Raw genomic sequence first — 6,762 nt, 5'->3', positions numbered from 1 at the left:
CTCAGCTGAAGTACCCTAAATACACCAGGACTGTCTATACGCACCTCTCTCTCTCCGTCTTCTGAGCTCCAACAGAGTAAGGACAGCAGCCAACAGTAGTTCCATGGCCCTCAGCCCAATCCTTCATTTCTGGCTGGCTTTTTCTAGTGATCTCCATGTAGCTCTCCACACAACTAGCTAGACAAGGGTTCTTGCAAGGACTGGCACAATGTCCTTCAGAATCTCCCTTGTCCATATTCTTAAGGCAATTTCCATTACTATAAGATAAAAAGATTGTCAAGAGTAATTCATTCCTATTAGCTAAGTCCTCAAACCTTGTCATGGTCCTTACTGAATGAGGTAAAAGGCAACAACAAAAAGTCTCTTCGCTCTAGGCAATTGGCCTGCCCAGAAAGACAGCAGCTACTCAGGCCAATAGAAGCCAGATAGTATGCGGTTTCCAGAATGGTTCTCCATGTATTTTTGACAAAGAAACAGTTAATTAAATATTAAGTAGAAACATCTCATTGATGAACAAGATGCAAGCAAAATATCAAAGGGTTCCCTGAAAAATGTCCTGCTTTAATGAAAAGTGACCACACATTTCGTGGATAAAAATAAATCCCATCACCATCTCTATCGCCTCCACGCCAAAAATTCCATATTCTTCTGCCACCCAAATACATACACCCTTCCCCTCATTTCCCTTGGCCTGTATGCTTGCCACCCACCCTCAGAAAGTCCTCTAGGAGGCTCCCTTACCTAGGGGTTGGTTTTAGCAACAGCAGAGACAGGCAGGCTGTCCCGCAGGCTTTGGTGGCACCAGTAATGGCAAATAGGCATCCTGGTGGCCTATGATTGTTGAGATGATTGCTTGGATGGGTGAGGAGCAGGCATCCCCTCTTTTTGGTGGTAGATTATAGATTAAAGCACGGGACCTGTCTGGTTCTTGAGGTGGATCGGTCTCTGCTGACAATTGTGTCCTTTAATTTGTGTGTATAGGATTGGGTGATGGAATAGGTTTCCCCAAGCTGGTTTGAGTGGAGGGCAGGGGAGAGAGAAAGTAGTAGGGGAAAGGATTAGTGGCTTCCTCCCAGTGCTATTTTCTTGATGATGGAGGCTGAGGCTGAGCAGGTGGACATCATCAACGAGCAAGGCTTGAGCAATGAGTGTGACATCCGCTTGGCCCTACCTCGTTCTATTTGGGCACAGAGAGGTTGCAGGGACCACATGGTACAATGCCCATCCACTCCAAGTTGTGCTGATGGGGGACACAGCAAAGTCATTCCACTTATAATAGCTGGTAGGCACACCACTGCTCCAAACTGAGCAGCAATTAGCATAAAGGAAGCTGAAAGGGTTAACAAGAAATGTCTTCCTTAACATTTTTTGTTGGGCCTGCAAAACACATTTGGGGGACCCTTCCCCCAAACATGGTTAGATCCTGTCCTCCAATATTCCATCTCTACACTGGAGTCAGGATGCTGGATGGGTAAGGAAACAGTCTTTGGGATACACCCAAAATGTACGTGTATGGGGAAGGGATCATTAAATGTGTTCCCCCAGATCTCCTTCCATACACACATTTTCTGTCTTCTGCTGAGGGAGTTGAGCCTGGTTTTTTGTGAACATCAACCCTAACTGGATAAAATCAATGTGTTCAAGGCTTTTTGTTACAGTTTGAAAGTACAGCTGATTGTTACTGTGGAGGTTGTATTTAAATCCCTGTATTGTACAGCACTCCTGTGCAGAAGACTAGAAATTCTAAGTCAGTTGCAGATTCTACATTTTCAAAAGAGTGTTTTGGAATGAAATAGGAACAGTGCAGTCTTTACTGTATTGCTTGTATTATTTAACTGGATATTAAATTCAATATTATGGTGCCCTACATTTTTAATGTGCTGCAGATTTTTGGCTTTGAACATACATAACCGCACTGTAGAACTAGTTGGGAGCTCATCGGGAAGCTGAAGCTTTTGATTTTCAAATTGGCATCATTAGGTTTCAATGTAAACACCTTGGTGTGATGAAATGGAGCACTTCACATTTTTCAGAGCTATTGGTTCAGGCCACGTACAAGCTCAGGAAGATAAACACTGATTCTTTTTATACTGAGTTCACATTTGGAACATTTTCACTACAACCATAACAGCAAGACATTTTCTCTTTTAAAAAAAGGAAGATTAGGTAGTAAATCATGATTTGGCATCAGAGGGCTGATGCTACAGCAGATTCTGCAGTCATTTGATCCTGGAATTCCTGCAGCCTTAATTGTATTTCTGACTCAACCTTGGACTTGTCTGAGTAACTCAACGTTACTCGGGCTGCAATATCAAGGAAGGGATGTTTACTTATTGGCCTCTTTGCCTTTTTTGGCCCCCAATATCTCATTTTCCACTTCACTCTCTGGCCAGGCTTAAATTTTAAGTCCATTTTAGATGTAACCTGTTCAGTTGTTCTCAGTGAATATGGCACAGTGATGGGGTGTACTCCCCACATCGGCCCTGAGAGAGCTAAATTAGGCCAGGTGGGCCCAATCAGCAAATTTAGCAGAAAAGGAGGGAGATTTAGGCTGTGGAGAGCCTTGAAAGTGGCTAGCTGGGCCAATTAATTACTCAGGCTGCACCTGGAGGAGGATCCAGGCAGCACGGATTGATTGGATGGGGCTCAGCTGGACTGGAACAGAAGGTGTCAGTATAAGCCCAGGAGCTGAAAGCAGCGAGGGGCTGTAGGAAGTACTCTGCGGTCACTCCCTGGGAGAACAGAGGTATTTGGGGATATAGAGGCAGGTAGCCTATAGTTACTCCCGGGAGGAGGGAGTGGTGTGGCTGGCAAACCCAGAGAGTGGGGAGAGCCAGAAAGGTAGGAAAAGCCCAGGGGAAGAGCAGCCAGGCATAGGATAACACTGACCTTGGCTGCTGAAGGGAGGGCCCCGAGCTGGAACTTCGACTAGAGGGAGGGCCTGCGTTCTCCTACCACTACTGGGGAAGTGGCACAGACCAGGCAGTGGAGAAGAGTGGACTGCCTGGAAGAATTTACCCCGAAAGAGGATATCCTGGAAGGGGAGGCCCATGGCCAGAGGGCTGAGTCACAAAGAGGAGCGAGAGGGGCTGCAAACAAAGACTGAGGGCACCCAAAGGAAGTGGGGGTGTCAGCCTGTCAGAGCTAATCCCCAGAATCGCCAGGAGGTGGTACCCCACCTTACTGTGAGTGGACCCCACCACAGGTGCTTATGAAAGGTGCTGCACTGAAATCCTCCATTTACCCTTTTAATAATACCACCACCACCGCTGGGCTTTTATATAGCGCTTTTCATCCATAACTCTCAAAGCCTTTGCAAAAGGAGGGCAGTATGATTATCCCCATTTTACAGATGGCAAAACGACTTGCTCACCGTCACCCAGAAGGCCAGAGGCAGATCTGGGAATAGAAACCAGGGATCACAGTCCAATATTCTAGCTACTATACCACAGTGTCACACATACCCACAATGGCAGTAAACCGTGCAAACTTACTGACACAAGCCTGCCAATGTGCTTCAAACCTGACCTCCAAGGACCATCTTTACAGGGCAGTGCTGATTTCTTAACTAGTGAGTCCTTGGTTTGTCTGCTGATACTGCAAACAATGGTGCCAATTGTGATGATGGAGGCCTTGTGATGAGGACATTTGGTAACTAGAGAGACTGGACTGAGAGAAGTAGCTTATTTCACATTGAGCAACCAGCTGCTGGAGAACAATTTTTGCTTACAACTTGAACAAGTGACTTTGCATTGAAAGGCTCCTTAGAACCAGTTAGTTAACAACTCTGAGCAACCCCTCCACAACATTTGAGTTTCCAAGAAAACACACTGTTGGGTGATAAATCAAAAAACAGTCAATAGATGTTAATGTTCATTATGACAAACACATTCAGGGTGAAGTGAAAAGTACTTGGCTCTGGAATTTGCTTCCAAGCTTGGTTCACCACACTACCATATTTGATAACCTTTAATATGTACTGTAAGATACAGCGGTTTTCCCCAGGAGTAGTCAGTGGCACTTCAGCATGTGCTCAAATGCTTTGTTGAATATTGGTGAGTTAGACATGTACTTAAAAGTTAAACATGTGCTTATATGCTTTGCTGAACTAAGGCTTTGGTGCAGTTTACGCTCAGAACTATCAATTTTCTGATTCTTTGACTATAGAAAAGTGTATGGCTAGAGAGGGAAACAATCCAAATTCAGGAGTGTATAATCCAAAAAAAATTGTGTGGGGAAGGGGGAAATTAGATATTTTAGATGAATTATTATACCATAGTTTGATAAGTACCTTTACAATTAACTCAAAAATGATCACATCATTTGCTCAAAGCTAAATTGTCACCTATAAAGGTCTGGATTTGTACTACAGCAGCAGATTTAAGTACCACTGTAAAAGTGGAGGTTTAAATTCTTCAGCAGTATGCCCTAGTGTTTACCACGTTAAACATCATTTTAACTTCACTGGAGTATTGGGAATCATGCTTTTTTAATCCTCCAACTTTGAATAGCATATTAATAAAAATCAGTAAGCACAAATAGCATAATGTAAGAGTAACTTTCCCCACACATTTTTCTACGCTGTATAGCCAAATGTGGAACGGTAACATTTACCATGTGGTAGAGTGAAGTAACTATGTGAAATATGATACAGGAACTCTGAAAGCTAACATACAAGTCCGGATGCATGAAATGCATACAAAAATGTATGGTTAATGAGGCAGTATTGTTTTAAATTTCAGAGTGCAATGAAAGATAACATCTTCCAGCAAAAAGCGGGGGGGGGAAATCAATCTGTCAGAAAAAGGAATGTTCCATCTAATGGAGAACAGGTGAAAGATATGGAGTCATAAAGCAGAACTCACGTTAAGGGTCAAACTTCCTGCAGCACATATGTACCAAATGAAAATAATTAAGGTCACCACCATATTTCATGCAGCCTTACTTTTACAATGCACGCCCAATTTCCTCTGCCTTGAAATGTTGCAAGATATCAATAGGCAGAACAAATGTTTGAATTTCTATTACAAAAATGTAGCACAGCTGCAGTTAAAAGGAGCTCTGTAGGCCGCCAGACAAATGCAAAACAATTCTATACAAGATGCAGGTGTTTTGGGAAAGTAGGTTTTGGTTTGTTTTTTTGTTTTGTTGTTTTTTAAATACATTCAGTGCATCAATTTGGCTCAGAGTTGTGATGCCTGTTAGAATAATATGTAATCTTGTTTCAGTAAGTAATTGGCAGATGTCTGATTATGTAGGAGTTTGTTCAATAGCAGCAGGCTCATCACTTTCCCTAGATGGTATGTATACCTTCACAAGATTTTCCTAGGATCACGCAGAACAGAATGGTCAGGCTGGATCAAGGTTATATTTCTTCTGTTCTCTCTTCCTAGCTCAGTCACTAAAATTAACGTTGCTTTGATACAAAATGACATCCTTCACAATCTCACTCTGTGGCAGGTTTAGTTAAGGTAGGGAACAGCAAATGTTACTTTCAAGATTGGTAGCCATGCAGGCAGATGCTGTCGAAGACCAGATACAAAGAAGACCAGGTATAATTAATAATACTGTACCATCTAAAGTACTGGCTCCCCTTTTTCTATTTCAAACAAACTGTGTCTTCAATTTCAAGGCCCTTTATGGCTTATCTCCTCCCTACTTATCTCTCATTCTCTACTGAAATGGCAATCTCAGCCATTATGCCAACCTGCATTGCCCTTTTGTTAAATTTGCAAACAAGCACCATTGTGCTTTCTCCTATGCTGCCCACCACACTTGGGAGGAGCTCCCCATAAACATCTGCTGAATGAATAATTATCCTCCATCAAATCCCTCCTTTGCAAAGTCTCCTCTGTCACAAAGGCAACATAAAACTTAACAGGTAGGCCACTGATATGCTAAGACCACTGCCTGTCATGTTAACCAATAGGGGCATTGTTTCCATGTACTCCCCATGTGACAGGTTTCGTCACAGAGACCCCCTTGGGACTGTTACCTGATGTGCTGAGACTACCTCTGGGCCAGTTTTCTCTGCCAGTTTGGGCCCTCAGAACCCTGCCTTGTCAAGCCAGACACAAGCCTGCTGCAACACAGACCCAGAGTCTGAACCATGCCCCCAAAGCTGCAGTCTTAACTGAAAACAGCTTAAGAAGTGCTCCTGTGTCCAGCACCCAGCTCCCAATGGGATCCAAACCCCCCAAAAATCCGTTTTACTCTGTATAAAGCTTATACAGGGTAAATTCATAAATTGTCCACCCTCTATAACACTGATAGAGAGATATGCACAGCTGTTTGCTCCTGCAGGTATTAATCACTTGCTCTGGGTTAATTAATAAAACAAGTGATTTTATTAAGTATAAAAAGTAGAATTTAAGTGCTTCCAAGTAATAACAGACAGAACAAAGTAAAGTTACCAATCAAAATCAAACAAAAACACGGAAGTCTAAGCCTAATACATTAAGAAACTGAATACAGGTAAATCTCACCCTCTGAGATGTTCCAATAAGCTTCTTTCACAGACTGGACTCCTTCCTAGTCTGGGCCAGTCCTTTTCAGACCAACATTGTAGTTTATGGCCTGGGTCCAGCAATCACTCACACCCCCGTAGTTACCGTCCTTTGTTCCAGTTTCTTTCAGGCATCTCTTTGGGATGGAGAGGCCATCTCTTGAGCCAGTTGAAGACAATATGAAGAGGCTTCCAGAGCATTTTATGTTCTCTCTCTTGTGGGTAGAAACCCCTTTATTCTTCTGTGCAAAAATCAC

This window comes from Natator depressus, chromosome 5, assembly GCF_965152275.1.
Source record: "Natator depressus isolate rNatDep1 chromosome 5, rNatDep2.hap1, whole genome shotgun sequence".
In the NCBI taxonomy this organism is placed as follows: domain Eukaryota; kingdom Metazoa; phylum Chordata; order Testudines; family Cheloniidae; genus Natator; species Natator depressus.
The sequence above is the reverse complement of the archived record's forward strand: the minus strand, read 5'-3'. Positions refer to the sequence as shown.